Source organism: Misgurnus anguillicaudatus, chromosome 18 (genome assembly GCF_027580225.2).
Source record: "Misgurnus anguillicaudatus chromosome 18, ASM2758022v2, whole genome shotgun sequence".
NCBI classification, from domain to species: domain Eukaryota; kingdom Metazoa; phylum Chordata; class Actinopteri; order Cypriniformes; family Cobitidae; genus Misgurnus; species Misgurnus anguillicaudatus.
Window position 1 is genome coordinate 24,463,313 of NC_073354.2, and position 23,111 is coordinate 24,486,423.

Consider the following 23,111-nt stretch of genomic DNA (forward strand, 5'->3'; position numbering starts at 1 on the left):
TCATTTAGAGACGATAACTCTTTTCATTATAGACTTTGGGATTTGTTCCTTTGCAGATCGTTAACATGTACTAACACACGCTTACACACAAAAAGAAATGTAAAATCATCAAAAGGAAAATAGGGGCTCTTTAACTCTTTCCCCGCCATTGATGAGTTATCTCGTCAATTAAGAAAAAACTTTTTCCTGCCAATGAAACTTCCCTGATAAGTTTTTACGGTAATCTATAATTCTGCTATTATCCACTAGGTGGCACTCTTACTCAACTTATAGAAAACTGAAGCATCTAATTGAAAAACATAAAAACTGTGTATGTTTTGATCATTGTTCTGAATCTGATCTCTAACAAAAGTCCTTTACAAAAATGCAATTATTTCAACTTTTTGCTGACAATTTGGTATTTTTGATGAAACCTACCCATTTTGAGAGATTATAAAAAGAGAACAAATGAAGATAGGTGAAATGGTTTTTTCCCTTTTTTATGTATTTGTATGTTTGTTTGAATACAGAGGGTCTGTATATTTATATTTATATATTTATGTATATATTTATAGAAGAACATTTACTTGAAGGCATTTTGTGAAACTTGTGAAAATTACAAAAAAGCTAGCAGGCAACTTTTTTTAAAGGGTTAAATAAAAAAAAATAAAGTTTGGACAATATGCTGAAGCCTTATTTTTCAGATCAGGAGGTATGTGGTTTACAGGGTTCCCACGGGTCCTTGAAATCCTTTAAAGTTTGTGAATCTTGGGAGAAAAAATCAAGGCCCTGGGAAGTTTTTAAAAACATTGAAAGTGCTTAAATCTATTTTATGCAAGAAGTTTTCTTTAAAAAATCCATGTTATTCCCTGTGTAGTGTAGGATAATATCATAAAAATTCTAGACTTCGTGAATGTTGATTCATACCAAAATGCTTTTTTGCATAGTTGTGTTTCACACATGAAAACGTCTCCTGTTACATATGTAACTCTGTAAGCCTCACCATTGGTTGAATTTGATATACACATTTAGACACACTTACCCTTCGAGGCATCCCCAAAGTGTCACTGCAGTGACGCAGCGTGAGTTCCCTCAAAAGAAATCTGTAACAATGTATCTTAAAAGGTAACACGATGTAACCTTGCTCTCACTTGAAATGTGTCTCCACATTTAGTTCTTGAATTTGAGGGTATTGGACCTGGAAAGTCCTTGAAAGGTCCTTGAATTTGAAGTTAACTAAGGTGTGGGAACCCTGGGTTTAACACTTTAATATCAAGAGACTTGCAACTCAACTTTATTCTATTTGGTGAGATGAAGTGGAGATTTAAGACACACAGCGATGTATCGATCACATGGAGGTAACAATAGTAAAAAACGTCATTTATGATATATAAAAAAGATTAAATTCCCAACTTTAAGATAAAAATACTCCAGTCGAGAACACAACAACATTAATTACAGTACCATGGGTCTCATATATATTTCTTCCCAAACATACTGCAAGCACTCTCCTGAGTTGAGAACTATGGGCTGAAATGGAAATTCAAGTGCTGTATATCACAGTGAAGTTTTTTGGATATTGTGACACAGTTTTGTGTGTTCTTACATTTATTGCCATATCGTTGTGCCGTCTAGTCACGGCCCATTCACCTCAGTGACTACTGATGGCCTGCCAAGTGTCTCTCTGGAGCATCGTTCCTCTTCATACATGGCCCTGCTAAAAATCGTACCTTTACCCCTCGCACATCTTTTATGATAACTATGAAGAACACACAGACCCAGTTTCTTATGAGTCTGTACTCACACCGCTGAGAGGATTTGAGTCATTCTATGCTACCAAAAAATATTTAATGAGGTAGCAAATATGCCCGTATATTCATGGGCTTGGGAAGTGTGTTTGAAAGAGGCCATAGGGCCAATGGAGCTGGTTTAAATCTCTTTTAGCACACTGGGCAGTGTCAAACTGAGGTTAGAATTCAGCCTTTCTGCAGATTTGTGCACAAAAATGCCATGGCAGCTTAAAAGGCCCTTGATACGCAAGCTGTGAAAAATCTGCTAGGCCGGCATACAGTGGCTACTAATGTGTGCTGTATGGTTTGTGCACTCACTATAACATAACCCCCTCCTCATTGCAGTACGGCTAACCTTAAAATCAGCTTATACTAGTGCTTGTTACTCGCAGGCTCTCCATTTTATAAATGTGAAAGACAGCAGCATCTTATGTTTGGGTTCGGTAATTTCACTTCAATTGCAATAAAAAGTTTATTTGTCAGTAATTGAAATGCCTTATTTTTACAAACGTCACTTTAGTTATTTCATTGGTATTTACCAAATTTGAATTTCAACAGCGTTTAAACTTGACTGGAAGCGCCAGGCAGACACCGACTTGCAAGCGTTTTTTCAGATAAGCACTTTGGTTGCTATGATACTTTTGTTTTATTTATCAGTCGTTGAATGATGCGCCAGTTGGTTGTTGTGATATTTGTCACGCCCCTCTTGCAGTGTTATTGGATGGCTGAGTGAAAAGTGACATTGATGAGCTAATGGCGAGCCCTGGTGCTCAGCGTGGAGAAAACCCACCAGCTGCTGCCATTTTTGAAAAGCACGGCACTTCTATTGAAAATAATTAAAAACATATGCCGGCTGCAGGCGAAAACCCCTTGGTGTACATCCACGTTTTTTTGGCTAAACCTCCACTTCTAAATAAATCTGTGGACAAGACATAGTAAAAATCATTAAAGATGCAAATAGAAACATGCAAATGATGAAAGTCAGAATTCAAAAGGTAAAAATGAAGAGACTGAACCACACATTAGGGGGCGCTGTGATGCATATGGCTGCAACAATCCTGTTGTTTTCAGGTCAAAATACTCAAAAGGGACGCAAGTTTGAATGTGATCCGCAGTCGTTTCACATTGCTCTTTCGTGCAGTTTGCTGAAAAAATGAATGTGGCGTTTAAAGGGTACCAATTTCTTTGCTAAAAAACAACATTATTTTGTGAATTTTGTATAATATAATGTGTTCTGGTGGTTTATGGTTAAAAAACACATTATTTTCCACATACTGTACATTTTTGTAGCTCCAGATTTCACACTCTTTCTGAAACGCACTGATTTTGTACAAAACTCATCGAAAAGCGCGGTGTTTCTGATTGGCCAGCTAATATGTTTGTTGTGATTAGCCTGAGTACCTCTGACGTCAGCCGGAAATGTGACGCTCCTTACCATGTTTAAAAGTTTCACTTACAATGCAATGCTAACAGGAGTTAATTTACAGGCCGTGAGTCAAAGCGGGAGGAATTATGATAACTTCGGTCTTGTCTACATCACCAATCCCAGGACAATCCGTGTGTTTGTTTGTTGTAGTCCAAGAAAAGAGATTTACATTGGAGACGATAACTCGCGTCATTGTTTACTTTGTGATATGTACATTTTGCATATCATTAACATGTACTAATACACACTTACACACCAAAGGAAATGTAAAATCGTGAATCGGACCATAGGTACCCTTTAATGGATTCTGCCAACAAACTGGTATTTTTTAATGGCCGGAGTCCAGGATTCAACTGGTATTAAACAAAAGTTTTTGATAAATGTAATGCCGCAAGCATTCAGTAAATATCATTATCTTATTTTTAACAGAGGTGGCATTTAGTGGCTTTTGCATCTGAGCTCTTCATATTGTTCTGTGCACCCATCTAACACGTACTAGGCATGCACTGCAAATAACTCTGCCAGGCCCATCTCTCATCAAACTCTTTGTCTGTGAGTCATATCAGCCCACCCCGATTCGCATTCAGCTCGAAACAACTGCACTTCATCTCCACCACCATCAAACATTTCCTTATCAACTGCCGAAAGCTCATCTTGCTCAACCACCTCTTGTAGACACTCATTCATCAACATACTGCCTGACAGCCGCATCTTATAAACACCAGTTAGCTCTCATCACCCTTCCTAAATGGCCATCTCAGCTGTTAGACCTTCAAAAACAGGGCAACAGCATTCTCAAATCAAATCTTTACAGCGTGGCATCAAATGACACACACACACAAAGCACGTATGGTTTAATGTAATATACTTGAGGAAACATACTGGGAACGCTATCAGGGTGTTTGGAGACAGAGATGACAGTTTTGAAAGAAAGAGAGAAAGAGACAAAGGCAAAGAGAGAGAGAGAGAGCAGCCTGGCGAGAAAGATGGTGAGAAATGTAGAAGCCAGAAAAACAGCATGAAAAATTCAAATTAAGAGACGGCGCATGTGAAAGACAAATGACAGAAGAGATATTTTTTAATACAATATCTCAACTGTTTCTCTTAGACTCAAATGAGATTAAATGGAGAGCAAAATGAGACTGGAACTGCTCAGAGGGTGCAGACCTAAAATGAAATGTCTGTCATCATTTACCCACATCTTGGTTCAAATCTTGCTTTTCCATTTATTTCCATGAAATACAAGATGAGATGGTAGGCAAAATGTAGCAAGCTGACAGCTTTAGTCATCTTTCAATTTCATATATGCACAAAAGAAATGATTCAAACCCCATGGAAGAAATAAAGTCATACTGGTTTGGAATGACAAAAGAGTAAATGATAACACATTAATGTACACTAATCTTCCTGCGTTTCTAGTTTATCTTCTGACAAATATACCCAAAGAATAACAACAATGTCTCACACTGCGCTCAGACTTGTTGCAATCAAAATGCAAAAATATCTGAAGAGTTTGGTTCCAAAACACAATAAATCCATTTTGACAAATTTGGGTAAAATGTGTTTTCTATAGCAAGAAAGTGACAAGATGAAAACCATTATTTTCTGTTACAAACTTTCACATAGCATCTTTAGGTTATAATAACATTAAAAATTCAAATCCATAATTTGATTTTCAAAGATTTATACTAAAAACTGATGATTTTTTTCTTGATTATTAAAAAAAAAAATTCAAAATGCTATAATTCTATTGAATATATAAATGTGCATGTGCATTCATCTTTGCCATGTTATATTCATTTAGTTGACTAGTGGTATACACTGATTAAAAAAATAAACATTAATGGCATTAATCAAAACACTTACTTTGTGATATTAAGAACACTGTCATTGCAGCGGTCATCCTTGGGACGTCGTCTCTGAACTTTTCTGACAGCGATCAGCTGTAAAATGTTTTGGTCCTGCTCGTTTTCGTTGACTTTGAGTAAAATAATGGGAAGTTTTTCATAAGATCCCCTGGGGTCAATGTGTTAGCATGACAGAAGCTTGATGCTGTCGTGTGAGAACAAGCAACAGCTGGCTTTTTTCCTTGTCCCAAGTGCCTCTCACGTAAATTATGCGATTTTGATGGCTTGCGTTTCATCCCACCACAGAAAACCGCCACAGGTTTATCAATGCCATTAAAAGTATTATTTTGTTTGTTTGTTGGTTACGAAGTACATAGTAGATGAGGAAAACTAGGATTCCGTGTGTATTCAAAGCGCTGTTATTTATTACAATGCGTGAAATGGTGCACTGTGATTGGTTAAGCGGATTTATTGCATTCTGCAGAAAAGGATGGCGTTTGTCGCGGTTTGAAAAAAGGGAGAAAAGATGAGAGAATAATATGGTGGATATCGGATTTTGTGTAAAATGATTAATTAACTTTTAAATACTACCGTATTTTTCGGTCTATAGACGGTTTCAACAGTAACAACATAAACAAGCGGCTGTCGCGGTCCGCACGTAACTTTCGGTAAACTCCGCTAATAATAAATAGCAACAAAGTACTTTAAACGTAGTTTATTTATATAACAAGCAAAAAAAACAACAACACATAGATTACCTAGGAAACCAAAACATTGGTTATTTTCGACGAGGCATTTGTTCAAGAGATCAGTTAATCAGATCAGACCATTAAAAAAAATGAAACCGGAAGTAAAGTTTAGATCCAGATGTGTATCATGTGCGTCTGATGAAACCGTCTATAAGCTGCGTTTTTTTTCATAACTTGGCTGGTGCTGCGTCTTACAGTCAGGTGTGCCTTGTAAGTCAGTATGAATTAATTTTGACATTTATTAGGCCAGACACATCATTACAGTCTAAAGCCGCGAGAGTCGGTCATATGCTGCTTTTGTAAATATGTAATTCAATGGATTCTGTAATGTGGAATGACAAGTCTGCAAACTTCACGCTAGTTGGCTTGTTCGGTTAATTAAGACTATTCAACCTTCTAGGAAAGTTCTGTATGCTATGGTTTATCGTTTAAATAACTGATAATATTACTTTAACATACAAACATCTGTTCAGGCTGCTGTTCTATCTGCTATTGTTTAGTTGAATAACTTGCCGTTCCAGATTAAATGTCTGTTCTTCGGATTGTATTTTATGAAATAATTTTCTAAATAAACGCAACTTATAGTCCACTGTGACTTATATATGTTATTTCGTCTTAATAAAGGATTTTTGAATGGTGCGGCTTTACTCCGGTGCGGTTTATAGTCCGGAAAGTACGGTAACCAAATACAAAACTGATTTATCGCATTTTGGAACCAAACTCTTCATCTGTACGTCTTAACATAAATAAAAATTCAATGTTCAAAAATTTGTTTCAAAAAATTTCCAACACAAAATTGTTCCTTCCGCAAAATTGGTTTATTTTACTTCAGTTAAAGAACTGTAGGAAATCATCTAAAACCAAATTGAAACCTACAGCTGAAAGTTGAAACATGTTAGTAAAAAACAAAGTGCATGACTCACGCGGCACGCCAACGGGATATGCTTTTTAGATTCATTATGATGGGAAACAGCAGGCTCACTGTCACACCATAAGGCTGATAACTGGAATGAATTCAGGGTTACTAAAAAAACTAGCCCTAAATTGTGTGTCCCCCTGGAACATTTCACCTGAGAGAAAGACACCCGCATAGAGGTTGCACAGTATGTGCCGAGTTAATCAGACTCATGAAGTTTCATGAGCCACGAGTGTAAAGGGCCCAATAAGTCTGATTCTCAGTGAAAAGCAGGGAACCAGCCATTCAACTTCAACCTAAGTGCTCTCATGCAATCAAGCCTTGAATCAGAAATATATGTGCCATTCACAACATGCGAGTCTAAAACAGCAACCCCATTGGGTTTCGCGAAGTTTTTTGCATTTTGGGGAGAACCCTAATTAGAAATGGCCTCTCCAGTTCAACCATTCATCAAAATAATTATAATTGATGTATTTTTCTTCTCAGAGTTACCCAGATCCTACTTTTCTTAATTTAAAAACCCAGTATCTGAGGGATTCACTCAGATGTTCCGGACAAACAACACATTTAATAATAAAGAGGTTGTGCAAAAGCACATCTGCAACCAAATGGCGATCCAAGGAGAGGGGAGGATGTCCTCCGTGCGGGCCGATTGATTTCAGGTCTTTATTGGAGCAAGAGCGGATACTAAATCACTGCTAATTAATATGCTAAAACTTTCCCTCTAGCACTTATCTCTCACTGCAGAAGCCAGGGCTTAATTATTTTATTAAACCCACTCTGACAAGCAAACTCAAATAACCTTTGAAACCTTGCGTTGTATCTTACACACATACACATAAACACGCGTATAGCCTCTCGACTTACTAGACTTTAATCTTTTTTCTTTATGTATGTTGAAAGTGTACAATGTGTACTCTACAATAAGCAGCAAATAGTAAAATTGATACAGTGCACAACATAATATTCACAGTCTGTGAGAGGTTTATAGCTAAGACTCAATTTAATTAAATAAGCTTAAAGGTCATGTGTGTGTTTTTTTCCATTCAAAAATACTTTCTCCACCTTCAGCTTAATATGTAAAGACAACTGTCAGGAAGCTATTCATAGTATTTTCCCTAAAAAACTTTAATCAGGCATAATTTGTTTGAGCATCCTGAGCATAGCAACGCAGGCTCAGCCAATCGTTGGAGTTTGGGGTGGGACTATTTTTTTGTCAAACCATGCAAAGGGGAGTTTTTGGAAAACCTAACAAAACTTGGTTACAGCAGTACCTTAAATATCAATTACTAATACACTTTACTTTACATGTACAAATGCTAAAACCGCATCTCGGTCGCTCTTTAAAATCCACTCCACTAAGATCAAGACTTCTTGGTAAGGGAGCTGTCAATCGAAATGTCACAAACCAATGAGAATAATGCACTGTTAAAGTGATAGTTCAGCGAAAACTGAAAATTATACCATGATTTACTCACCCTCAAGCAATCTGAGATGAATATGTCCATCTCCTTTCAGACAAATACAATGAGAGTTATTTTAGGAAACGTCCTGGCTCTTTTAAGCTATATATCGGTAGAAAACAGGGTCCATGACTTTAAAGCCCAAAAAAGTATATCCATCCTTCAAAAAAGCAATACACATGGCTCCAGGGGGTTAATAAAGGCTTTCTGAGCACTGTAAAAAAATAGCTGTAATTATGCAGCTGGTTGCCAGTAACTTACTGTAGAAGATAAAGATTAAAAATGTTTCATGTTCATTTGACTTTAAACAAACTGTTGCGAGCAAAAAACATAAATGTAAAATCTACAGTAAGTTACTGGCAGATAGTTGCCAGTAATACCCAGTAATACTGTAATTTCTACAGAATTTTTTACAGTGAGGGTAATCGATGCTATTTTGTAAAGGAAGGATGGAAATTTTTGGGGCTTGAGAATCATGGACCCGGTTTTCTACCATTGTTTGGAACGGTGAAGCTTGGAAGTATCAGGACATTTTCTAAAATAGCTCACATTGTGTTTGTCAAAAAGATGATAGACATGTGTATCTCGGATGGCTTGAGGGCAGGTAAATCGTGGGGTAATTTTCATTTTTCACTCTAACCATGGGTTCACACTAGACGCGTTTGAGGTGTCAAATTTGCGTCTACCGCATCTAGTCTGCCGCATTTTGAGTTTACTCGCTTCATTCCCGCGTGAAAGCAGCGCGTGAAATTCTAGTCATTGATACATTCACGCGGAAATTTGCGTCATGGTAGGGGCTTCTGTGACTTCGCTCGCATCCTGTAATCACGTCACTACTAGAGCAAGCTCCTGATTGGTTAACATGGAGCGTTTTTCTACCGAAAGTTCAAATGTTTAAATTTGCGCGTTTGCCGCGGCAACGCTGCGCAAAACGCCTCATTCGCGCCGCGAGACCTCCAGACGCGCGTCAACGCGTCTTCACATTGACTTAACATTGAAATCACTCGCACTTGACGCCTCTACCGCGGCTGGTGTGAATGTAGCATAAGCCTGCCCACATGAGAGATTTGTGCCAGAATGACGTGCGTAAACTTGGGGGATAAGCAATGATTTGCAAAAGGGAAACTTAGAAAAATGTTAGAATGTGGTTAATTATTTTAACTCTTTCCCCGCCATTGATGAGTTATCTCGTCAATTAAGAGAAAACATTTGCATAAAAACGTGTTTCTGAAGAATTTTTATTTTCATCTGCAATACCGCACCTACCCAATTTATGAGAAAACTGAAGCCAAAACGTTACTAATTTTTGTTGGTTTTGATAATCAGTCTCAATCTGATCTCTTTACAAAAATGCATTTATTTCAGCTTTTTGCTAAAAAAATATTTTAAATGAAAAATACCCATATTTAAGAGTTTATAAGCAGAGAAAAAATAATTTACAGGTATATAGGTTGAAACGCTTTTTTCCGTTTCGTTTGTTAGTTTGTTATTTGTTTGAAAGCAGAGGGTCTGTTTTTTATTTGATATATTTGTATGTTTACATATTTTTAGAAGAAAATTTTCCTGGAAGACATTTAGTGAAACTTTTGTGAAAATCACAAAAAATGCTGGCTGGCAACTTTTAAAAAAATTGCTGGCAATTTTACATTTTTTTTAACAATGTTAAATTTTTACGATTAATTTTACTGTTTTCATTTTCAGTGTTTTCTTTCTCATTGTATTTTGAAAGTTACCGTTCACTTTTCCTGACACAAATCTGATTCCGTATAGCAGTGGCTTTTAGAAATGACACACTTCACCTTTATCTCATACTCGAAGCATTTTTTACTGTATGAGCGTTCGCATTGAACGGGATAAAAGGACTCGATCTGTCAGGAGGACTAACCTTCAGGGCACCTTTTAAAAGTGCCTTACTTCTCCACTGCCATGCAAATTGCCTTATCTAACTTCGCTACTAACCACAGAAAGCGAAATCCACAACTCGCCCTTCAACCGCCTTATCACCCGAGAACATCAGGCCTCTTTCCTCAACTCAAGTCTGAATACATAAATAAAGTAAACCCAGAACACGTCTGTTTGTCTGTCAATGTTATTTGCACTTCAAAGTAAGATGAATGAAACCAGAGCGGGTGCCTCGTTGTCAAACATGTCGGGCCGAATCATTTGTTCGCCCCGCGGTTGTGTCCCTCTTGTTCATGTCTGGCTGTGGTTAAACCTGTAGCATTGATGCTGGCTTATCTCTGCCACTCAGAGACTCCACACTCCCTCTCTCCAGAGATTCACCCCTAGAGGAGACTGTGCAAGGCACACATGAAACCGACAGGATGTATACTACTGAAAGGAGAGAGAAAGAGAGAGAGAGAGAGAGAGAAATAAAAGTAATATCTTAGAAATATTGGAAAACAAACTTGTTAGAGGCAAAAAAGGGCATAGAGATCTCTTGGGCGATTGTAAGTCCATAGCCTTAGATATATTTTTCCCAGAGACAACTCTGTTTATTTGTATACTCAATATGTTTCAGTGTATTGAAATCTCTCCACTAGGGCTGCCTGGAAGACAAAATAAAATTACCGAAACACAATACTTATTCACATAGTATTTTACAGATAGCACCTTTTGCTGTATATTAGTAATTTGACATATTTTTTGTTCTTCCACTTCAATTCATACTGAAGTTTGCATATCATTTCCTTTCCTGTTCCTTTCTTTAACACTTTTATATCCAACCACACTAGCAAACTAATTTACTGCTCCACCAGTTAAAATCTTTCCTTTAATTAGTTTATCTTCTTGTTTCCTTCTGCATCCATATAAAATGTAAATGTTACACATTCATCAATTTAAATGTTATAAAACTGTTACACTGAATGAGAATAAGAGTACCGAGGTGATCGTTGCATATCAGTGGACAGCTGCATTTCTTCATTACATTCAGAGCATCACAAATTCAATCCCAGGTCACTTCATTGTTATGCATTGATAGGCTAGTCAGTGAGCAGTGTAATGTGTCTCAGTGGCCTGAGACCTCTCTTTTGTTTTAATTAGGCTCTAATGTGAGAGAAAGAGAGATGACTGAAGGGATGCCAGGGAGACGGAAAGAGATGAATAGCATAGTTTACTGTCCAGAAGATAAATTATATGCACCTAATAAGCACTGATTCTTCACTTCAATAGGAGAAAATACAGTATACCCATACAAAAACAGATTTTACATCCATCCAGCAATATAAGGTTACCAAGACACCTTTGAAAAACGTGTTTCTAGTTAAAAAAAGAGTGTACATTGTTAGCAATGAGGATACCCGCTTGAAGCAAGCACAGCTCATTCCACTACCTAGTGAACTGCCTGTAAAGGCAGGATTTAATCAATTACAGCCACACATCCTGACATTAAGGATGTTTCAAATGGTAGCCATCTTAATTGACTTTTTACATGACTTTATTTTTCCAAAATGTTACTCAGAAATAAATATGATAATTTTGTCCTTTGTCGAGATTGCAATCCCAGGATGCATTTCAACAAGCTAAGTTGAAAAATAAACCAAGATAATAAATCTATTTGTAATTTTCACAAATGTCACTTTAGTCATTTCATTGGTATTTAACAAATTTGACTGTCTTTGGCAAGACATGGTAAATAGTTGCAAAATCACTAAAGATGCAACTACAAACATTGCAAATGATGTAACTGATCCACACATTAAAGGGAGACTCCACTTTTTTTGAAAATATGGTCATTTTCCAGCTCCCCTAGAGTTAAACATTTGATTTTTACTGTATTGGAATCCATTCAGCTGATCTCCGGGTCTGGCGGTACCACTTTTTGCATAGCTTAGCATAATCTATTGAATCTGATAAAACAATTAGCATTGCACTAAAAATAACCAAAGAGTTTCGATATTTTATCGACTTGACTCTTCTGTAGTTACATCGTGAACTAAGGGCCTGTTTACACGAGAGAACGCTCGAGGGTGAAAACGTAAAAATATTTTCCTGGATGTGCCTTTCGTTTACACTGTGACGCCGTTTTTTGGGGCTTAAAAACGCAAAAAAAGTGAAACCACCCTTCAGAGTGGAAATCTTAAAACTGATCTACCCTCGCGTTCCCGTCTAAAGGGTAAAAACACAAAAGTCTGCTCACGGTGGCTCTCGTCGCGTACGCTTTTACGCCACAGGCATACGCCAGTTCAGGAAAATAACAACAAACATGTCGGATTATTTCCATATGTCGGACCTTCATGTTGCCATAGCTGCTCTGATAAAGCTTTCCAGCAGTTGTATGAAATATTCACAGCTAGTATTACTGATCAGAGAAGGTGCATTAATTACCTCTATCAAATTGTTGATCCGCTAATTCGTCAGAGGCAAACCAGACGGCTTTGGACGAGACCTGGGAGAACAAGGAAGACGGTTGTACGCAGGCACGCGGACTTGGTGGTGTTGTGTCAGTGCTTCACATTGCCACCTAGACGCATGGGGTGCATACTACATCGAAAATCACACACTTTTGCGTCACCAAATGCACACAGATTTTCTCCTCAAAACACTCGTATAAACTCGAAATAAAAAGTGATAACGCAACGCCACTTTTGCGTTTTCATTTCAGATCATTTTCGTGTAAACGTAGCCTTAGACTGACGGAAAATTAAAAGTTGCATTATCTAGGCTGAGATCAGCTTAATGGATTTCAAAACGGTAAAAATAAATTGTTTAACTCTAGGGGAGCTGGAAAATGAGCCTATTTTCAAAAAAGTGGAGTGTCCCTTTAAGGGCACTACGATCCATGCCACTGCCACATTCGGGTTGTATTAAGCTCCAAGTACTCACAAGGGACTCAAGGTTAAATTGAAATGTTGTTTCTCGCACGCCATCATTCATCCAATTCATCTTCGTGACTTTGCTGAAAAATCGACGTGGCATTTAGCTGATTCTGCCAACAAATCGGAATTTTCAAATTGCGTGAGACCGGGGATAAGTTTGCGCATGTATTTGATAAACATATAATAAATGCCGAAAGGATTCGGTTAATATCATTATCTCATTATTTTTGAAGAAGGTGGCATTTAGTGACTTTTGCATCAGAGCTCTAATTTTTTTGTTTTTGTTAAACAAAGTTAGCTTTGCAGCATGCTCTTGAAATTCTAAACTATTGAGTTGTTCCCTGTTGTGCAGACTTGCTGTTTCATTTAATCAATAAGTATCAAATACCGTCTACAATGTGTGTAATCTTTCTTTATTTTAAACCATCCCAGGTCAGCATCCATACAGTAGGTTAATTCCTCAAAATATCCATCTAAAGTGAGCCTGGGGAGAAAAATCTGTACATAAAAGCCTCTCTTTTACGGAAAGCGCAGTCCTATTGACTTTCATCTCCAGTGGAAACATCAAACTTGAGTTACTGTAATTCAATAAAACCGGAACGAAACAATTTTTCTCCGAGATGCTGCTGTAGGTCAGTGTTGTTTTAATTAAATGAATCAAGAAATCTATAGTGTCTCTTTTCAGTAAAACAAAGAAAATGAAAGCAAATCGTAATATTGGAGGAAAAGAACGAGATGGCTCGTTTGATCAATATGTCTCTGTCTTAAATTCAATCAGCGGGGATAAAAAGCAATTCTCCATATCGCTTAAAATAATACATCTCCATTATTCTGCACCAGCTCTCATCATATCTGACCCTTCATTTTTATCCTCACTTTACTCTATTACTCTTTTTTCAATCCTTTTAATCTGAGCACTGACAGGGCCATATGAAAACCCACAGATTGAGTCATAATAAATCAATCATCCAAAAATAACCTATATGATTTTGACAACTGTCACTTCATTGTCCTGACCACCAGGCCCGGCGCCACGAGGGGGCAAAAGGGGGCATTGCCCCCTCAGATCTGATTTGTGCCCCCTCTGTTTTATTTTTGTATTCATGGTTACAAATAAAATTTCCATCCTTTTGAGTTAAATAATAATTTAAACTTATCCCCATATGGGATTTAGAATGTTCAGTAACATGACATTACTGCCAGATTCAAAAGTCTTTCGCGTTGGTTGGCGCTGAGCCAGACGGACGAGCTCAGCGCTGTCATATATCAACACTATGCATGTGTTTTCAACCTCATAATGTTTATTTTAGATTTCAGTCTAAAGTTTTAAGAGATAATAATGTTTTATCCACGTTTATTGCTTAGCCTATTTAAACTTGCGGTTAACAGCGTGTTTGGCGCATTTAGCCTACCTCAGAGTTTATTTCAGTAATATTGCTGTTTTTCCGGTAATAATAATACAATTTACATGTCAATCCTGCTTCCTTCTCTGTTTATTAATTTCATTATGCTGTTATGTTAAGTTATAGCCTATGTGGATATTTATTGCCATATGAGACGTCCGTTGCCGTTATGTAAATTCTCTCGTCTAATATTCAAATCATATGCGGACTAATGTGTGCATCTTTGATTAACTGTAAGAATACAGTTCCTTTGAAAATAGTTTTTTTTTCAAAGTTTTGAGAAATATTGTAGGATATTTATTGCATAAGTTTATTGCCGTTGAATAGCCTACTCTCGTCTATAATATGGAAATCACATAGGACATAGGCTATATAATGAGGTATAATGCACAGTTACCCTGCTAATTTAAATTAATATGTGGAGATAAATAAACCTTTGCAAATCTGCTAATTTAATCCATTCATGTCCTGACCACAGGCTAGAGATTTTACACATCCTTAATCCACACTTACTAGTCTATCAAATAATATCTCATGATCTATCATCATTAGTGAGTTTCTTGTTACCTGTGCTGTTGCATGGACAGCTGCATTTAAAAATATGTCTTTTCAAAGCGAGATCTCAGTGTATCATTGATGGTATAAAGTTAAGCCCCCTCAACAATTTCACATGCCCCCTCAGTCATTTCATCCTGCAGCCGGGCCTGCTGACCACAGAGATGTTTCAGTGTGATATGTATTTGGTAACAGCAAAATTGTGCACCCAAACATTTGCACTGTGACACATTCAAACACAAATGTAAGTTTAAGAAAACACCTTATTTTCTTTAAATATAAGATGTCCATCACTCAAACACATACTGTAAGACACCGGCAATAATAACCGCACGACACATACGTTTTTCTTGCAAAGTGTATCTCTGTCAAAAAATTTTATATTTTCAAAATACTCTATATTGTGTTACAGAGACAGGAAGAAAACAACTTTGGGACATGGAAACCCTGTGGGGAGGGTTATTATTATTATTCATTCCATTTCTGTTGCCTTTACAGGCTTTTTTAAATATGCATTAAAATTAGAGTATCTTTGCACTCTGGGTTGCGTGCAAGGCCAAAAGGACAGGCAGATTTAACAACAAGACTATACTTTAGCTGCATAATAGCCCAGCTAAGCTCTGCCCCATGAATAAAAATCATCGCATAATGTTCCCAAACTATGTAGGGGTTGAAATGTATAATGACATGTACATTTAAGGCATTTAGTGCTGCTCTTATCCAAAATGAGTTACAAAAGGGCTTTGGTCGGAATAAGCAGTGAGCGATCTTGTCAACATGATATGAAATCGGCAAAGCTCCCTTTCAATTCCAGAGTGATTCATCTTGTATGGGTACAAAAGGCGTTAGCCTAGCTTAGCCTCTAGATATCACATTTATCACTTACTGCCAGGGGAAACTTTGGGATGCTGCAAAATAGCATTTAGTACATTTATTTTTGGGTCTTCTGAAACCTGTATGAACTTTCCCACTTTGTTTTACAAAATTTTTTTAATTGCACATTTTTTTAATGTCTAATCCAGTAGTTGTCAAACTGGGGGTCGTGAGATGGTGACAGGGGGCCAAAGTTTCATAAAATACACCAATTTATCATAAATTCTCTGAAATCAAACCTCAGAAAAATATAGCTATCAACCAACAGCACTACATTGTATAATTTATTATGTTTTGTTTAATTCAAATTCTAAGATTAAGATTGTTTTATGTCAGCCCCGGCGCCAGAACGTTTGAACGGGTTGGCTATGATTCCTGCAGGGGTGGCACACAGTGTCAGTGGGTGTTGAGCAATCACATATCTTTCATTTTAAATCAATTAATTCCCGCTCTTTATTTTTTCTCGCAGGTTCCTACGCACTTTAGCCTACTTATGATGGACATTGGATTATTAAAGGCAGGATCCGTGATCTCTGAAAGCCAATGTTGACCTTTGAAATCACCTAAACAAAAACATGCCCCTAACCCAATAGAATCTGGACCTTCATTTGATAGACCCACCCCACACATACGCAACCCAGGCAACGATGTCAGTTAGTAGACATGCCCCTTACTGCTGATTGGCTACAAGTGTGCTTTGGTAGTCGGCCCGCTTTTCATAAATCATGCACTGCGCCTTTAATATGAAATGAATGTATTTTATTTAGTCTACAATAAAACATTAATGTGTATTATAGGCTCTTTAAATTGTTTTTTAAAAGTCAATTCTTTTATTTTTATACCTCAATGTATGTGAAAAATATGTGTATAACATCTGTGGCATTAACATTTGTGTACTGACTTCCTTTAATATATTCTGTGCATGACTGCATTTTCCTCTCTTAAACCTAAATAAATTTAAATCCTAATTTCTAATTCTAATCGAATGACTTTAGGACTTCAGTGTCCTCAAAAAAGCTCAAGATGTGTTTAGTGCCAAGAGAGGTCACACTAAATACTGACCGATGCCTAAAGAAGACATTTAGTCCTGAAAATTGATTGTTTTTTAATTTTGTGTACATATTTCCTGTATTTTCTGTTTGTATCTTAATAAAAAGAGTGAAAAATAAATATGGATGGACATTAAAACTTTGCTAAAACAACAAAGCTGGTGGTGGTCTGGTGGCCTAAGACTATTGCACAGTACTGTAGATGCAGATGTTGTGTATCAGTAAAGACGAGGCGAGTGGAAGCCTGCCACCCAAGCCCCCCTTGACGCCGGGCCTGTTTTATGTCATGAGTTGTTTTTTTTTTTGGGAGGGCGCAAAGGGATGCACCTTAACACAAGGGGTGGGGGCCATAGACTGTAAAAAAAGATGGACGACGCAACGTCGCCTCCATCCATTGTAATGAATTGAAGCCAAAAATGTCCGAACATGGTCGCCGCCATGTTACATAAAAACGTCAGTTTGGAGCCAAGGCATGCGCAGAAGCCAGAGGCGGAGCCGCGAAATCAAACTTTCGCCCAAACGCTCGTGCGACCAATTCAACCACGCCAATCATAATGACACGCCCCGTTTCTATAGCATCAAATTACTAGCTAAAATGAAACTTATCACAAAAATGAACACTTGAACATATATCAGCGTGATAACAACTACTTGAAAGGACCAAAACCATCTTTCCGGAACTTTTATTGGGAGCGTAAATATATATATATATATTTAGAGCAGAATCCCATTTGTTTGAAGGAGAGGGCGGGGTTTATGACTTGTACTGCAGGCAGCCACCAGGGCGCGATCAAAGAGCCAGAGGCTTCACTTTTCAAGACTTATGAGGCATACCCGGTGGGGGCGCATGCCAAAAAGTTTGAGAACCACTGGTCTAATTCAACCAAGGCTAACTCGCTATACGCACCTCTGCCTACATTTCTGCATAAACTAAAATATGTTGCTTCAGGTACACATGACTGCATCTTTCGATAGAATATCCACTAGAGGTGTTTGTTTAACTCTGATTTGAAGCCTATTTTTAAAGGTTACGAAGCAGGCACATACACAAGTTAAAATTTGCTTGTCTTTGTTTAAGTGGATTTTTGCAGTTTGGAACTTATTTATAGTAATTTTTTATTTATTTATTCCAGCAATTAATTTCTGTACCTCTTGTGAGTGACCACTACACTACATGTAAAAATGTTTGTTTAAAAGTTAGTTACCTGTCTGACTTTAAATTTTGAGTTAATTCAACTTATTAAAAAATATAAGTTGACTTTTTTTGGAGTTAAAGGTCACATTCTTCCTGATCCCATTTTTCTAACTTTAGTTAGTATGTAATGTTGCTGTTAGAGCATAAATAATACCTGCAAAATGATACATCTCATAGTTCACTGCCAGGCGATATATTTTTTTAAACAGAATTCGCCTTTTAAAGCTTACAGCGAACGGCCGTTTTGGACTACAGCCCTCTACTTCCTGCTTTAATGACGTCACTAGAACAGTTTTCTTTGACTAAACTTCGCCCACATGAATACGTCAGTCACCAGCTAAGCTAACGGCAAGCTAAGCTGCTATTGAATCACAACACACTAAACAAACTACACAATCAGAACTCGATAAGCTTTTCTGAAGGAGGACTTCATAGAACAAGGAAGTTATCAGCCTGTTTTAAGGAAAGTGAAAACAGCGGTATACAGATAAGTAAACTATGTGAAAAATTCCGTGTTTTTTACACGTGAAACATGAACACATGTTTTATTGTGCACTGTAAACACAATCAAAGCTTCAAAAACACAGAAAGAACGGGACCTTTAACAACTCGAAAACTTGAAACAGATGATGACAACTCTCATGTAGCCTCTATCATTCTTTGCTTATGAACAAACCCTCCTATTTTAAAGCCTTACTACAATCTTCCACTCTTTAGCTGAAGCCACGGAAAACATATAATGTGACAGCCATCTGCAGGCAGATGGAGAAATCTGTCTTCCCCTCAGAGAACCAGTGAGATGAGGTGCGTTTCCCTTCGCTTTACACACTATTACCTCTCTATACCATTTCTACCTCCCTGATGAGAATAGAGAGGGATCCAGGACAGAATGAGATTTTTGACTAAACATTCTTGGTGGCCCAAAGCGCTAAAGCAAAACCTCAGAGGGCTGAGAAGGTTCTAGCTCAATGGGTGGGAGACAGGCTGCAACATACACCACCCGTCTACCTTGCTGGGAAATGGCACATTTGAAATTCAATATAAACTCACATCATCTATACTTATTAATAAAACATATTAATATATCCAGTTGGGTCCAGCCTGTCGGAGAAAGTTTTTAAGGCACTTTGTCTGGAGGGATGATAGGCTGCGCTTGAGGGGTTTCCTGACATCTGGTGCTTGGGTATGTGAGCAGTTGCTATAATGCACTCACTCCATTACCTTGCCACAGCGGACAAAACTGGTAATGGGTTTCTTAAAGGAAAACTGTCTTTCTTTTTTTTTCTCACCTGCAAAACATGAAACAATGACTACAGTTGCTGGAAACTTTAACCCAGGTAAATTAAAGTTATTAATTGATATCTGGGACGGTATTAACAGAACAGAACAATACACATGTACTCTGGAATTCAAAGTTACATGTAAAGAGCACCTATTTCATTGCAAAAGAACAACGTAATTTTGTGTATTGGTATAATACAATGTGTTCGCGTGGTTTTTGGTTAAAAACAGATTATTTTCCACATACAGTACATTTTTGTAGCTCCAGATTTCACTGAAACGCACGGATTTGAAAAGCTGTGTCTCTGATTGGCCAGCTAATCAGTACGTTGTGATTGGCCAGAAAACCTCTGACGTCAGCCGGAAATGTAACGCTCCTTACCATGTTTGAAAGATACGGTTACAATGCAATGCTAACAGGAGTTAACTTACAGGCTGTGAGTCCGAAGCAGGAGGAATTATTATAATGTCGGTCTTCACTACATCACCAATCCCAGGAAGTAAACTGTTGCCTACAATCCATGTGTTTGTTGTAGTCCAAGAAAAGAGATTTACGTTGGAGACGATAACTCACGTTTGTACTAATACACACTTACACACCAAATGAAATGTAAAATCGTGAATCGGACCATTGGTGCTCTTTAAATACCAGACCACTGGTCCCTGAATCTCTTGGATTTTTAAGACTTTTAAGCAAAATGCACAAATACAAATAATCAGCCTGATCTCACGAGAAATCGTACATATTTTACGAGTTGGCTAATTCGTATCAATTCATACGAAGTTAATTGTGCAATATCGAACGATTCTCATGGAAAAACAACAATGAAACCAAACCCCTAAACCGCACCTAACCCTTACGTCACAGAGGTCAAGGCAAATCGTACCAAAACTTACAAATGTGGTCGTATGAATTCATACATATAATTAATTGATTAGTTCATTTTCGTAAAAAAAAAAATCCAGATAATTTACTCACCACCATGTCATCTAAAATGTTGATGTCTTTCTTCGTTCAGTCAAGAAGAAATAATGTTTTTTGAGAAAAACATTCCAGGATTTTTCTCATTTTAATGGACTTTAATGGACCCCAACACGTAACAGTTTTAATGGAGTCTAAAATTGCAGTTTCAACGGAGTTTCAAAAGACTCTAAACAATCCCAAACGAGGCATAAGGGTCTTATCTAGCGAATTGTCATTTTTGACAAGAAAAAGAAAAAATATGCATTTAAACCACAACATCTCATCTATCTCCGGTCATGTGACGCGCCAGCACGACCTCATGCAATACATCGTTACGTCAAGAGGTCACGGAGGACGTATGCGAAACTACGCCCCAGTGTTTATAAGTGTGGAGAAAGAGGAGCGTTCTGACGTTGTTGTATGTGGAATGATACTAATTAATGTCTTTGTGCCAGTTTATTGTTTAAAATGGTCCGCAAATGTGCGTTTCATATATGTAAAACGTGACCTTTCGATGTCATTATGCAATTACGTGAGGTCGCGCTGGCGCGTCACATGACCTGAAATAGACGAGAAGTTGTGGTTTAAAAGTGCATATTTTTTATTTTTCTTGTCAAAAATGACAATCATTTCGCTAGATAAGACCCTCATGCCTCTTTTTAAAATCATTTAGAGTCCTTTGAAACTCTGTTGAAACTGCAATTTTAAACTGCATTAAAACTATTACGTATTGGGTCCATTAAAGTCTATTAAATTGAGAAAAATCCTGGAATGTTTTCCTCAAAAAACATAAACATTATCCTTTAATGTCAGCTTGGACTTTATGAATTCACATTCATTCTGACTAGACTATTCGCTTTTTATATTCTATAAGGAAACCTGAATGAATTTTTTTTATAAAAAAAAACGGATTCAGTTGTTCATACAGTAATGTCCTTGCACATTTCTTGTTTTACTGCAAACAAATGCACTACAATAAAATATTAATTAAAAGTAAACATCCTTTGATATTGGAAATATTGGACAGAAGCCATGTTGGCTTATTAAATAAACCAATGCTGGATTGTTTCAAAGCAATTGTTTCAACTCTTGGTTGAGTTAACAACAACCCAGCAATAGATTTATTTATAACCCAACATGTGTTCTGTCCAATATTTACCCAGCATTGGGTTAAAAATAACCCAGCATAATTTAGAGTGTATGCAAGAAACAGTTTTTGTTATATTTGCAAAGACGGACATCTTATGAAGAACGTTTTTACAGCCTGTAAAGCTTCATTTCCAATTCACAGCTAGTAAAATGAATTATGGTGCACAGTTTAAAGCACTGAACGCTACAATTACACTGCATATCATATAATCTATCAACAGTAATGAAGATAATGGAGGAAATTAGAGTGTCAAACAACAAAATGGCTGCTATTGTAACAACTTACCAAAAATGAAAAGTTCAAAACTCAAACAATACTCTACACTAAGTCTTGTTAACATGTGACATGAAAAGCAAAAGAAAAAAGAAAGATTGGTGTGCTAGTATACTATGAACAAAGAGATAAGTAAAAAAGTAGAATAGAGATTAGAGGTCAATAACACATTATCAGTCAGGCAGATATGAATTGATTATACCTAACAGTAAAAATGAAAGTGATTTTGCGAAGGATGTAGACAGATTCAGACACAAAACAGCTGATGCATATGTACTGTAAGCACTTCAAAATCCACACTATAGAAAAATGGCATTACATGTTTTCAAATTATGCGTGCAGGCACTTTAAGATGTAAAATGTGCAGAGACAACATTTTAATTCTTGATAGCAGAAGGCAGAAATGATCTCCAGTGCGTCATAGCACCACAGTAGAATAAAGTTATTCCAAGATTATTATGTAGCTCATTATGTAGTAGATGTGTCGACTTGTTCATTAAGGTTTTCAATGTGGCTATCATTCACTGCTCTACTGGGTAATGGTAATGAGATAGGACCTAGCTGATCAATTAGTTTAGGGATTCATATATACAACCTACTATTTTAAATGACATGATTGTACGATCCAGTCAAATCCAGTCACCAATTCGGGTGGACTCTTAAATTTTCCTCTACCTCATGTGGTAGAGCAGGGGTTCTCAAAGTTTACATTCAAAGGTCCAAATCTGAATTCTCATCATTTTCATAGGTCCGGAAAAACTTTATGTAAATCATTTGTTTATAAAACAAATCAACACAACAGTTTGGGAAAAACATAAGTGTATTTTGCATTTAAAGTAAATTTTTTTTTTAAACATAAACACAAGAAATATGCCAAAAGTAAACAGGTGCAAAATACAGGGCAACCTAATTAGAGAAATGGCACAGTTTGTTCTTCATCAGATGCATAAACCATGGCAAAAAAAGTGTGGTTGGTAGGCAGAGACACTGACCAAAATTAGGGGTGCAGTGTGTGCACCTATAAATTGGCTGATGATGCTTGCTATGCTTCTCAATGAATTACGGTGAAATGCCGCTACATCCAAAAGCCAGGGGGCGCTCTCGGGCAGAAACTTAATAAGCGAAGAACCAGACACACGCAGCTCCAGGAGATGTCTTAAGGATATATTTATATTGCTGTTCTTCAAACCTTTTCAGGTATTTTCATGATAATAAAAAAAATGTATAAAGATTATGTTTGACGAGTGTGGCTTTTTCAAATGCATGTTTTAAACAACTCAAACCAACAGTGATTTCAGATTGATAAGGACTTACTGATCAAAAGCGTAGATGGCTACAGCGTCACACAGGAAATTTTTAAATAACTCGTTTTATTTTC